Source organism: Pyxicephalus adspersus, chromosome 10 (genome assembly GCF_032062135.1).
Source record: "Pyxicephalus adspersus chromosome 10, UCB_Pads_2.0, whole genome shotgun sequence".
Taxonomy (NCBI): Eukaryota; Metazoa; Chordata; class Amphibia; order Anura; family Pyxicephalidae; genus Pyxicephalus; species Pyxicephalus adspersus.
The window spans coordinates 41,670,523-41,685,399 of record NC_092867.1 but is presented as its reverse complement, the minus strand read 5'-3'; the positions used below and the strand labels follow the sequence as shown (position 1 = coordinate 41,685,399).

The 14,877-nt window shown below is 38.1% G+C and overlaps 1 protein-coding gene across 9 annotated transcripts in view; it reads right to left on the bottom strand.

Moving 5' to 3' along the window:
- The window catches only part of KAT6B (lysine acetyltransferase 6B), a 56,407-nt gene that overhangs the window by 32,410 nt on the left and 9,120 nt on the right, over positions 1–14,877 (bottom strand). The window lies entirely within an intron of this gene.

The window sequence follows — 14,877 nt, the reverse complement described above, 5'->3', positions numbered from 1 at the left end:
ATTGAAGCTTTTAGGTACATTACCCTACTCTGTTTACCCTAGTAACCATTTTCATTGGCAGAATGGAACAGGTTTGCTTTAGTTCTTATAGCCAAAGAAAAAAAAGGTTGTTCTGCGGTAAACCTCATGAGATGGAAACAATCACTTTGCAAGTAAAATATATGCAATGCTTATAAAGCTGCCTGCATGGAATTTAGCTGTCAAGTATAATTCCAAAACTGTCATTTTAGATTTAACAGTGTGGGGGTGGTTGAAAGATCTATAAAGCTTTTAATGCTATCAGTGTACTGTAAGTACCCAATATGAGAGAGTTTCTGTACCTACTATCTCTACCAAAATTCCTCAGCCCCCCCCCCCCCCCCATGCAAAGAAGGACAATGGCTTCGAAGAACCATGGCATCGGGCAAAGATTTTGTGATGGTGGCTATGCAACCCCCGAACAAGTTGGATCTCTTTGGTTTCAACCAGTCAGTAAGTTCCTTTTTAGCAAATCTCAGAGTGACTTGTAGTACTTGCCCTCCATCTATCAGAGTGGTGCTTTACATGGGAGTATTTACAGGACAAATTAAGGTGCCTAAAATAGCTGCATTTAAAAGTATATTTGCGGACCTAAAAAATAAGCACATGAGTAGGAGCATTTGTATTTATGTGCATGGCGTTCAGCTTTAACTGCAATTTAAAATAAATAAAAATACTTGCCATTTATCAGTTTTGCACAGGCCTAGTTTAAAGGGGCATTCTGAGCACCTAACTACCCACTATCCCCAATACCCATACTTGCCAATTCAGTGCGCATCTGTTGATCTGTTTTAGTCTGGTTTGGTACAGACAGCAAGCCCCCCCCCCATGCTGACCATATGTTCATAAATTACATTTTTTCTTTTGCTTCATGTAAGATGATGTGGACAGCTTGTGCAGTTTGCATACTGTATGAGTGTTCAATATCTGGCTGGTGTATTATTTCAGTCTTTTAAACTCATCGCTGATGTTCATCAATGCTAGGTGGTCTAAGCCACTTATTCTCTACTTGCCAGCCATACGTCAATGAACAATGGTTTATGATTACTGGATACTGCTATGTATGGTCTGCCTGTTCCCTGCGTTCCCAGAATGACTCAGGCTGGCTCATCTAGTACACACAAATGTCACATACACCATTATTTTCTTCCAATATAAGGAAGAGTAGAGAGACTTTCTTTGCATGCATGTGCGATATGTTTGGTGCAATCTGTTGTTTTTTTCATATGGCACCCACATATTGCACAGTGTACACCATTAACACAAGTCTCTGTCCTCCATTCTAATGTCTCGACCATGTCCTACCCACCAGGGCCAATTTGGGCCAAAGCCAATACATTTACTAGTATGTTTTATAGATTGTGGGAGAAACACATGGGGAAAATATACAGATGTCATTCAAATAGTGTCCCTGGATTAGAACAAGGGAAACAAAGGTTCAGAAAAAGAGTGTTAACCAGTTACCCACTATGCTGCCAAGTGTCTGCCCAAGAGCTTTAGAAGATTAAGTATTTATTTGTGTAATAGGTTGCCAAAGAAGGAGACCGGGTGTGTGTGATACTAAGCAACATCTCTAAAGGTCTGCAATTTAAAAGCACAAAGGCAATAAACCTATCACGAGGTGGTCAAAACAGCATCTTTACAGATAGCTATAAAAGGTCCTTTGTTGCATACTGACGGCTCTGCCAAGTAATGTTGGACCCAGAACTGCACACACACTCTTATCAGCTAAGGAAACGCCTGCAAAATTCTTGCAAAATCCTAGGTTTCCATGGAACATTGGTTGAGAATGACTATGATTGACTCATCATTTCATGTCTTTATAACAGACCGATAGACGACAAACCAAATCTATATATTTACAATGACAGTTATATAAAACAACAAGGATGCACACAAATTTAGCAGGTTTGTTTACTATGCACAGATCAACATTTGTAAATATATTAGTGCTGAATATACTCTTCTCTTCACAACTGCTCATTACATAAAGAAGAATTATTCCAGCTGGTGTTTTCAGGTGCAGCTGTCAAACTGTGCTGCCGATCCATCTACAAGTGCTTCAGCATTTTTACATGTACTTCTACCACAAACACTGCAAGGGTCACTCGTGACAGGTGGCTGCTGACTGCTTTACTACTGAAAAGTATCTTGCTGACAGAAAAGACTTGCTGGCAATCTATACAACGCCTTGAGGATTAATGAAGGCCATTAATACACTTATATATACATTGTTAAAAGTTCAGCTTCAGCGTGAACTGTGGCTGCTAGAGCCATTTTAAATCCATCAACTACTTATTACGGAAACACACTGAACAAGCAGGCATTTTTTTTGTCTACGGTCGCCAAGTTTAAAAAGGCCAAAAATAATAATTTCAAACATTTTTTGACAGAAGTAAATATAATCTTTGGTAGGAATTTCCATAAAATTAAAGCTGCCTGGGTGGCATTGCTGGGAGGTAAGTGCAGCAAGACAAAGACAGGGAGCCCCTTCCATCCTGCATACCAATTCTAATCTAAACACTACTTGTACTAATGTACTGCGAGTTGTGGATATAGCATTTATAGAAGGGGTTCCCTAAATTCTGAAGGTTATTTCAAGAGTTCTCCAATGTTAAACACATTGTGGAAGGCTGATGTAGACTACATAACTTTTCCTGGAGATATCTAGCTCAATGCATAATTTAATTTCCCTTAAATGTTGATCCACTACTCTCCTATAAAGCCTTTCTCCTAAAGGTTCACACCTTCTAAAATTATACGGTCCCTTTATTTTCATATGTCTTTTGGATTTTACCTGTATGGATTCCTATGTATTTGAGAGGCTGGACACATATTTAACATTTTTGTGGAACGGAGCTAACTCTAGAATATGTCCTAATGAATTGCAACACCTGGTTGCATGGTTTGGTTCGAGTCTACATATTTCTAATTCTATTTTTCTCGAGGTCAGTTGGTTTTTGTCCACGGTCATTTATTTTTATGCTGAAGATTCTGCAGTTATTCTTGAAGCTGTGGTAGTTGGCTGCTTTAAAAATTTTAATAAAGCATTTGACCTTCGAAGGTCTGGAGCACCATACCTCCTCACCTTCCGTGTTCTACCATCCAGTGAACAAACTTGATGAACTGATAGATGTCTTTCAGTTACCCAAACACCATTTGTTTGGATATCCCCAATTATACCATACGCACAGATCTCAATCTGGTGCTGTGAGTGTATCTCTTCAGGTTTCTACATTTCACTCTATGGACTCCAAACATTACCAGCAACTTCAATGGAGCATTGCCCTTTCTTTGCATCTATGATCCATTTAAGTTGTGTGATGTTGTGGGACAGGTTAGGGACCACACTAAAGGGCACAGTCATCTGGAAAGACAAAAGAAAAGCTAACAAAGCTATGGGCTGAAGGATTTTATGTGTACACACGAAGTTATATTTTAGACTTTAGCTAATTTTTGCTGAATGGTAATTGACACTGAATGAATTTTATTGGCTTTACTGCCTGAATTTAAAGTGAACAGGTCCATGTTTAGGGCGAGAGATCCTGTATCTACCCTTGCATGGAGCTGCATATGCCTCACCCCCCTCTCCCTCCAAGGCTTTTTCTTTTTTAGGTGAAAAGGACAGATGTCTCGGCATGCTGTCATTAATATCACCAACAGATGAGGCCAGCAGTAGATTAATTAAAACTAATGCTATACATAGTAAAAAATCTAGCATATGTACAGGGGTCCATCATCCACAACTTCATTCATTTACCACCCCTGGGGGATCAATGAATGACCAAGAGGGCTTGAGTGCTACACTTACCTATGGAGGACAGCGCAGAACAGTGCTTGACATTCTCCTGTCACTGGAAATGATCTTCAAAGAAATCTGGCGCTTGTTCAGTGCTAAATAATCCACCAACAATAATTAAGCCAGCAGTACCAACTAAGGTCTGTACTATAAAATGTGGCACAATAAAAGCGGCCTGTGGTTTAAAGTGGAAAATTAATACCAATAACAATTTCTGTGATGAGTTTTAGCTAAGCAAAAACTTAACCCAAAACTGAAACATTATTTACGTAAATATTTTAAAAAGTCTCCTTTACTTATGTTAGTGTTAATTTAGAAGACAGAAGGCCTTTTGGTGAAAAGTTCCTTTCATACTGTTCTGCATTACCTGCTACTGAACTGCAGAGTAGTTACATATTTATATTCTGCCACTAGAATAGACATTGATGGTTAAAAGGACAAGATGACAGGGTTAACATTACTTTAATCCATTGAGCAGTAAATCAAGAGTAATTAGTCCCCAGAGAATTCTTCAGGTAGGTTGAATGCTGTTCTCCTATTACATAATTAATCCAAAACATCCCTTTATGTCGGCTCGATAAGCGGCGTCTAAAAAGCTTTTATTTGTGTAAGCTCTGAGCAGCCTTCCAGGAAGCGTTCCATAAATTGCTGGCTATAAAACTCATTAAGCTTTTTGCTATTACTTGGCTGCCAGTACAATACAAGCAGAACAGTTACTACATGGGGGAGGGAGAAGCTTGGCACAAGAAGTCTTTGCCTTTAGCATGACACCATACAAGTAAACCCTGCATGTCAGAAAAGTCTAGACTTGGGGGGTGGCAGCCTTCATACATTGAACAATGAACTGATGGACTTTCATAACATGACAAGGTTTACAAGCATTGATTTGTCACTAATAATTCACATCTCAAGACCTCTGACAATATAGCAGGCTTTCATCATTTTAAAGAATAACTTATGCTCCTCTCCGTTTGAAATACTATTCAGAAAAATGATGCTCAAATTAAAATCTGAACTGAGCAAGCAGAATTTTTTTTATCACTCACGCTCTGAACAAGAACAAACTAATTAATTTACATGGAGCAAAAAGAAAATATTAAAATTAGACAGCATTAAGTTAGGAAAAATGTTCCTTGGGTGGTCATGAAAAAAGTTGTCGGCAACTAAATAAAATCTATCATTACTTCCAGTAAGATGACATAGGATTTGTCAGTAAAGATAAACATATATATGAGAGGGACTTCTAACATTAGAAACAATTAAATGCCACAAGGAAACTTCTGCTATGTGAACATGAAAAGGGTTGGCACCTCAGTCAGGTTTTGATTGCTCTCCTCAAAGTTTAGGTAGGAAAAAAAAAAAATCTAACAAAATGCAAAAGCTGAACTCCCCTTGCCTATTTTGGTCTAGAAGGGGTGTAAAGAACAACCTACGTCTATTCCTCTTGTTTTATATCTGACCTGAAGGTTGTAGATGGACCCGCAGTGTCCTGAAAATGTAGTCCATTCTGTATTGTAGATGTAGATTCTGTATTGTAGGGGAAGCTGACCATGTTTGGCACTGTAGCACAGATTGGCCTATACAAGATGTGAGTCTGCAGGACCAAGGCAACTTAATCTTTGCACCCCAGTCCAGGCCTAAAGGATCAATATGTTTGTAGTGTACTGGTAGACACTGCAATGGAAGTTTTTCTGAAGTTGGAATTTATTGAATAAGCACTGCCTCCTTACAAATGTGTACTATGAGATTTAAAGGGCTGGAGTCTGGCAACACTGCAATAGGGGCTTTTACATTAAAATGAAATAATCGTTTAAGTGAAGGGGGATCAGTATGACTTAAATCCTTGCCAAGGATTTAAATTGTTATTTTATTGTTTATAAGCAAGTCTATAGTTAATAACACTTACAGTAACTCTAGTTATCAGGAACTAAAGCAAAAATACAAAGGAACATACTGAATCTCAAGAAGTCTTACACATTTTCCAAGTATTGCTGACACTCTAGGGCACAGCTCTCTTTAGAGTCTCCAAGATCGCCCCTCACCTTGCACTATTACAGATGTTAGTGGACAGGAAAAAATAAATAAATAAAAGTTTATATGGATAATTTCTTCCCTGTGATACACACAAGCCTGTGCATTCTTCTCTGTATCCGGCTCACTGGTCCTCCTTTCCACCTCATTAGCCTTTATGATTGGTAAGAGAACATCAGCCAGTGCAGGACTCATTTTGTATAATTAGGCAGGCACAAGGCAATTAAAAGCGGACCTTCAGCTAGCTTGCATTTATTAAACAACTGCTGTGGCCGTCTGAAGCATTCATAGGGGTATTTTCTGATCACAAAAGAAAAAATTAGGAATGCTGTGGCTAATAAAGAATCTTTGTGATAAGTAGATTTCCAGCCATCTCAAAACACAATTCTCGGCATAGTCAGGCACTGCTAAATATATCACCATGAGAAGTACGTGTATGGGTACGGGTACGTGAGACCCACAGGCCAATAACCCAGACAAGTACAGTGAAGTGAGCAATGATCACTTTTGAGGGTGATTATTCAAAGCTTTGATTTAACAAGCCACGTGTGTGCAAACCTTGGAAAGCGATTGCGGCAGTGAAGGCATAGGGCAAAATTTTACTTCACATTTTACTTACTTTACATCAATTTTGTACCCTATTCTTTTCTTCTGAAAACACCAGATTCCCAGCTGTCATGCTGATCCAATGACTGCAGAACTTTAGGTCACTGAACTAGAACAAGTGTGCAGATTGAGAAGTCACACTTGCCTTATTGCAGCTCTCTCAAAGTTAATGATTGAGAACTGAACCAGATAAACAACTATCATTAAAAAAAAGCTGGAATGATATCATCCACATCTCAGTACAAGCTTCTTGTGCTTACAAACAGATACTCTAAGCTCACCTGTCTTTATATAGGCCTAAGTACCCTATACAGAGCATTTATTTTTAGATAAGAGATGAGACAGCAACAGGCACCTTGCTACAGTCATGGGAGATTCATTCTAAGGTTTTGCCTATTGGGACATATGAAAAATTAATCTGGTCCTTAGCAGCCTAAAATTAGATAGATGCAACTTCAGATGAGTATCACATGACATAATACACCCTGTCATTATTTATTTAACAAAGACTAGGTCAAATTGTAGAAGTGCTGTATGAAAATTAGGTGCACCCTTACCACTTCCACAGGAATTAGAATTAGCAGTAAGTAACAGCCAATTGCTGCCAATAAATGCACTTGTGTGACCACTTCTATAAAAGCAGATGATTTGACAATTCGCTGGTCTGGAGCATTCAGGTTATGCCATTTCCAAACAATTTGAAGTCCATCATTTTACATAAATGATTACGTAAAGTCCATCATTTACATTTTAAATATCTCATTAACTACATTAGCACAAAAAACTGCCAACCATGGTGGTGGACAGGTAATGTTTTTGTCATGTTTTGCAGCCACAGGACCTGGGCACCTTGCAGTCATTGAGTCAACTATGACTTGGTCTGTATAACGTAGTATTCTTGAATGAAATGTGAGGCCATCTGTGTGACAGTTAAATTTAGGCTAAAATTGGGCCATGTAACAGGACAACAATCCCAAGCACACCGACATATAACAAAACAGCCTAAAAAGAAAAATGGCAATGGCCAAGTCCGGGCAATGGACAACACAATTAAAACATTGTGGCGGGAACTGGCATAAACAAATACCCGCAAACATGAATGAACTAAAAAAAAAAAAAAAAAAAAAAAAAAAAAAAAAAAATGAAGAATGGGATGAAATTCCTCCACAATAATTTAGGAGACTGGTACAGTCATACAGATAATTATTACAAGCTTTGGACTCACTGAGTTTAGTGTTTTCCACACATGGCTTCTCCATTTTGGTTTCATTTTTGTTAAATGAGGTTAGATTTAAATACATTTTAGAACCTGCTAATGCTGATTTTTATTTTATTTTATCCAGTTAAATAAAACCTTAGAGCTGAAATTGGAATGAGTATTCAGTAGCTGTCAGCTTCTATCAGAGATCTTTGTTCATTATATGTGTGCACTGCAGCACAATTGTTTATGGATACTGGCAGTGAAGGCAATGGGCCTCATATACTAAAAGCAACCTTGCACAACCTTAGCCTGGGGATACTCTTGCAATTATTTTGCTAAAAACATCTCACAGGTGTCATCCGAAGGTTGTACACATAACCTAAACATAGAATTTGGTGAATCAAGAGTATCTGACAACCAAACAGATCACATCCTTGAATCAAACCCCTAAAACCCAGGTTTTCAGTACATTGGGAACCATTTGTCATGTGAAAAATCTCAGGATTTGTTTCCTGTTTATGCAAGGCCCCTCATCTTTGTGACTGTGCTTGAATGAAGCTACTAAGGAAGTCTTGAAATATGACATTTATACGGTAAATAGCTGGTGGTTGCCATGTATCATCCAAAGTCCAGTGCCATCCAGTGTGCAGTGCTGGGACCTGGCTCGGGCACCGAGCTCTTCACAGTGGGAAGGCAGGGGAGTGTGCATGTGCCCAATATCAAGAAATACTATACCAGGATTTTTACAATTGCAATGACAGAGGTTTAAATGTAAAGATGTGCTTGGAGATGACTGGATGTCAATGGGAACCTGTTGGTGTATGTGCCTGTACCCACCATGGCAGTATGACTGCCAATTAACCACAGAAAAGAAAAGTGCTGATTGGTTAATGCAAGGTTTTTATTTAGTTCCTGACTTGCTCAGCTCTATGGATAGGAAAAAAACCCACATAGTGCCTTGTTTTCTGTTAGATGCATGAGCTTTTCTAAAATGACACCGATGTTATATTATACAGTCAGTTTAGATGCAAACAGTGCTTAGGGGAGATCTTATAACAGTTTCCACAGCCTTGGGTTTTAAAACACTTACATTCAATCAGTAGGAGAGAAATTTGCAGCTGGAGCTAAAAGAACTTGCTGCTGGCATTTTCTATTGACCCTGCAGTAGTTAACACAGACCTAAGTACACATCTGCCTCCCTGCCAAGAGCAGACAGACTGGCACTTCATTCAACAGATTATCACATAACTGCCTGTTTAGCGGCTGGATCAATAATTTTCACTCCACTGAGTAGCACAATCAATAGCGACAAGGGTGCTCTGCCGTCACTGGGCGACACAGCCTCTTAAGCAGCGGCCCCAGAAGGCTTTTTGTCAGATTGCAAGGATTCCAACAGAGAGAATGAGTTTTGTCAATCCAGCCACAGCCATAGGAAGAAAAAAGCTGAAGCCAATAAATTTGAGAATGATAGGATACATAAAGAGGAATAAACACAGCAGTATGGTTTATGTCGTAGGAAGACATTTTTTAAATTTGTTTTTGTTTAACAGTGAGGACTGAGGGCAGCCCAGAAAAACACTTTGGGAGAGTGAAGACCATGTAATGAAAAGAAAGTGGTTGAACAAGTAATGCACAATTCAGAAAACAGCAGGAAAATTGTGAAACAGACTACAAAAGAAAGCTCTTGCCACCATACAGAAATTGTTTTTTTTTTTTAAATATCTATCTTTTTGTAGAGTGACAACTTTAAAGGCAAACTACGGTGCAAAAGTCACTTGCTTCAGACAGGTCACATGAAGGCATCAGTCAACAACCTCAGCATTTTACAAAGACTGGAGACTAATGCCATTGCACTATTCATGTGACCCAATGCCAGGGAGCACAGAACAGATCTTTCTTACAAAGTACTATTTATCCCAACCATGATAAAAACATGGAAGATCAAGATATTGAAATCACGGAATGCCCACTTCAGTGGTTAGCAAAGAAAGATCTAGAAGGCACCACAGGCTCCAAACTGCAGTCCCATTTTTACAAATTAAACATTAAGATTTTTCTTCATTTCGGTCTTTAGAAGCTCTTTTGTGAGATTTGACCAGAAAGGCTTCTTTCTATCTTTGTCAATCATTGATATTTGGGAAACCATGACCAGCAACCGCACCCTTTTGCCAGTCATGAACACCCCTGGCAGCCAGCACCCTTACCACTGAAATGTCCTGCCTCCTGAGGCTGAACCCCAATACCTCAGCCAAACACAACCAAATAGCCATCCAGCAACCCTAACTACAAAGCGCCCTGCCTCCCAGTAGCCCAGAATCTGAACCTCTGCACACAGAAAAATTCTTTATTATTTTAAACAGTCTCTATACATCAGACTGGAACTAAAAATTACTTTCTGTATTCTTTTATATTATATAGGATAATATATACATGTATACCCTAAACACATTTAAACTGACCTCAAAACCCAAGGCACTTACTTCAGAGCCCCTATACACTACCCTGAAGAGCTTTTTTATTCTACTCCATTAGTCCAATAGATTACTCCAATAGTAAAGTGTTAGGTTTCCTATTTAATTGACATGAAGTGTTCAGGGTTCTTGGATTTAAACAAGTGTTGGTTAAGAGGGATTCACCCTTCGAGATTCTGGTAGGGGTCTGAACTCTTTAAAACAACCAGTGCTAGGTTTAAAAATAACTAAACCTGTTCACAATGATATAAACTTCATTTGGTATTTGAAATTTTGTCCAGTGTATAAGAACACACAAAAGCAGTGAACAAAAAGCCAACAGAAGAAAATTGGTAATTAGAAATAATTATGGTTAACTGATAATTTTAAAAAGGGGTCAAATAGATAAAAATGTTATTTACAAAAATCCATTTTTTTTTTAAACTTAAAAAGTTAATTTAACTGATGCAAGCATGATTTAAAGGACAACCTGCACATAAAAAGGGTCAATACACTTGAACACTAACAATAAAATGGTTACAGAATACTAAAAAGGTCTGCAAACAGTGGTGGAGACCTTCAGTTTATTACAGGACCCACTGTTGGCGACCAGACCAGCACCCAGCCTATGGGTTCCAGATGTGCATGACTGTAGGGCATATCAGCAATGCCCAAAACAACCTCTTTAAAAACAACATTTTAAGGGTGTACTTGGTACACCAGGTTCTGGAAGGATTTAACAAAAGGTGAAGAACCAGCTTGCGATAAGTCTACCTCACATTTTAGCAAGTGTTCTGATAAGATGTCGGCCAGCAACAGAGCCTGCAAAAATTAATGAGCAAATATGCCTTTCCTCAGAAACATAATATAAAAATATTTAGAGCCTTTTCCCTATATTTGTATCTCTAGATTTCCAGACAATATATTAATTTCTCCAGCAAATCCCAACCTAATGGGTCTTTTGTCCTGACAGTGAATTCCGTACAACAGTCCATCACAGATTTAATATTATTGATGGCTAACCAAGTACTTTAGTCAGGTCTGGCTGATTATGGGTTCATGATTAAAGCGAAGGGATATTTTATATATGTTTAGATGTACAGATGTCACCTAACAGGATATATTCATGTAAATCTCTGCACAAAAAATAGCAAATTTTCATATTATCAGCGAGAACATATCTAATAATTATTCCTGTTATACTTTAGTTTCCAATAAAGAAACTTATATATTTATTTATCTAAGTTTATATATATTATATATATATATATATATATATATATATATATATATATATATATATATATATATATATAATATATATTATATATATATATATATATATATATATATATATATATATATATATATATATGAAATATTTCAGTTTATAAAACAGATCTGATTTAGCTCAATGTACACAAGGCAGCATTGAATGCTCCATCAAACCAGAAGAGATAACAATTTACTTCCAATTTCATAAATCCACTTCAGAGGCACAAGTGTAAATTTGGGGTATGATTTTGTAAAACACTTGATAAGCCTTTCTACAACATGCTCATGTTAAATCAGAAAAGCACTGAATTTTACAGCCAGGTTTATTATTCATTTCCTTGACTGTTACCAAGGGATACATGTCCCAAATGTGTGTTTGAGGAACACATGCCTGCAGGCTGCCAGTTGTTCTATAGAAGGCTGGCTGAGCCGCCTTGCAGATGGCAGGGGGAACCCTGGGTGCAGACTTATTATGAAAGCTTTGTCACTAGTCCCTTACATCCTTGTGGTGACTGCAGCTGCTCCCACTTCAGTTCTGTGTTTACAAGAGATTTGGCCTTCTGCAAAAACAAGGGCTGAAAACACCCCTTTGTTCCTCCATGGAGAGGACCTGTGATTCAGAAGATGAATTTGTATGACTGGGGTTTTTGCACCAGCCAAGTCACTTATTTACTGCTGAAGATTACAATATGCTTTTATTAACTGCTGCAGTTGCAGAATCACAAAGAGCCAATGTGCGGCTAGGACAAGAGTTAAACATCACTATAGATAAAAGTGTAGAATTCACCCTTCTAGATATGATTAAACCAAGCACAATTCTGCATTGTATTGTTATTATATGCCAACCAAAATGTGTCCTGCTGAGCTTTTATCTCTTTATAATGCAGTAAGATCACCATGGTAACATTAACTGACGACTGCACTACCTTTGACTTTTTCCAGTGATACAGTTTAAGGAGATAAACTATACCGACAATATGTTAACTGAATCATGAAAGACAACAGGTGCTGAAACAAGTCCTTATAAATGATAGGATAAGTGCCTGGTTACCCTGCCTGCCTGCACTAGCATGGTGGATATTCCTTCTGCATGAAGATTGTATGTTCTCCTTGTGCTGTGTGGGTTCCTCTGGGTGCTCTAGTTACCACACACACCTAAAAAGATAAACAAAAACTGATGGACAAACAGGCTTCTTCAATAAACTGTTCAGTACTTTAGCATCAGAATGATTTTTATTTTTCATTGATCTTGTAAAGTGCTGTTGAAAAGGTTTGGCTACAATGAATTAAGTTCATAAAACACACGTCTATTAGCAGTTGAAAGACCTCCACTAGACCTCTGAAAGTCTTTCAAAACTGGACCTCAGAGGCCAGGGAACTTGGAAAGTTTTCCCCAAGCAGGGGAGTGATTTCCAACATCACTCACAGATCATTGTTTAGAGACAAGTCTGGAGTTGTTGCACACACAAAAAAACAATTAAAGACAATTTTATGTGTAAAGATATGTTATGACAGTTCTCAATTACCCTGCAGACCCTTGTTATAAGATAGGCATTCATCTATATTGTTTCATCAAATATAGTTCTCAGGTTAGTGGTGAAAGTGTTTAGGACATAATAGAACATACATTTATGGTGAATGTCAAACAAGGCATCATATGGGGTTCCTTACTAAAAAAAAAAAAAAAAATACCACTTAGAACAATATTCTCTAATATCTATCTCCTTCAAGTCATGTTCACCAAATGCCTGAACACAGGGTGCATTCACACTTTTCTGCTTTGGCTTTCTTTCCAGGACTTAAAACTGCACGAAAGCATGAGAACCACTATGCTATTTATTTTATTGTTTCAATCTCACCAATGATTTTCGAGACACACTTTCTGCCATAAAGTTAATGCTTCCTGCATATACCCTTTAATATACCAAGCAGTCACACACAACTGTTATGGTAGAGCTGTGACCTCCTGCTTCCCATTATCCTCTCCTATCTATAGACTATGTGGGCTGCCAGTCACTCTGAAATCAGCTGAAAGGAGCAGTTCAGGTTTGACAGATGTGGTGGGATTCCATTGCCAATGCATACACAAACACAAGAATGAGGTGTTAAGCACCGGTACAAGGCCACAAACCAAAAAGTACCAAATACAAAAGCAACCAAATACAACATCCAACTTTCCTGGAGCTCGGTTACACAGGCCATGCATTGACTTGTGTGAAGGAGCTAAACCACTAAATAAACTCACACTGACACTAAAGGAAAAGATGCTGAGGCATCTAAATAGGAAAAAACAAAAACAAACAAACATACTTTTCCAATGTATAAATAAACTTACACATTGCCAACTTGCTTGGTTTCTGCATGAGAGGAGTTTTTTTTTTTTTTTTAATTTTAACTAGGGGCAAGAGGTTACATTATTTATGTCTAATCATTCACTTATTCTTCACTGGTCTCCAAATCTCTTGTAAACCAGACCTTCCACTAACTGTCCATAAGGATCAATGGCATTGAAGTTGTACCTTTGCTGCCTTCGCTTAAAGCACTAGGACACTGCCCTGGATATAGTACGAAGCTCGGGGGACCGAGTACAGCAGCTACCATATGCAGCCTTTTCTCAGGTATTTCACTTCTTGACATTCTACTTAATCTCAAAACACACAGCTAATAACAGCACAGACAGAACACTTTGTCACCTTTTCACTCCAGTAACAACTTGAAAGCTACACATTTTTCAGTCTTTGTGTCCCACAAGAAGAATGCCTCCATTGCCAGGGTTTTAATGTAAATGCAATACTTTTAAATAAACAAATCATGGCGAGATACAATGAAGAATTTAACAAATTTTAATAGCAGGTAAAAAACAATATTTAAAAACTAACTTTTGCATGATTGATAATATAGTCTATTCATTCTTGTATCAGCTTTAAATTTGAACATAGTAAACATCTACTAATACAGTTTCAGATATCTGGGTAGCCAGGCCATAGATCCCAAAAAGTGTTCTACTACACAAAAAAATTTTCATTACACAAAAAGAGTCCACCTTTTTAAAATGTAAAGTGTGGTGAAATAAAACAAGCCTGTATTTGCCTCAAACAGCCATTTGTTTTTTCTTCATCTTCTTCAAATGCTAGTTGATTGGCTACCAATCATTAAACAATGCAGAAGAGTTCAGGGAGCAGAATATTTCTTGCCACCTTTGGCAAAAACTATGATATTAAACAATGGTGTATCAGATAAAGTTACAATGGGATAAAGCTCACCTAGGATTAAATTGCTGGTCTAATATGCGAACCTTGTGAAATCTGTATCATATAAACCCAAGGGAAGTATATTCTGCGGAGGGGTGGGGGAATAAATAGGACTTGTCAGTATCCCCTGACTGGGGCAAAGGTTTGCCTTTAAAGCAGCGGTCACCAACTGGTGGTCCGCGGCTCTGGCCTGTGCAACCCCCCAGTGGGGTCAGGAGAAGGACTGTGCTGGGGGGCACACTGGGC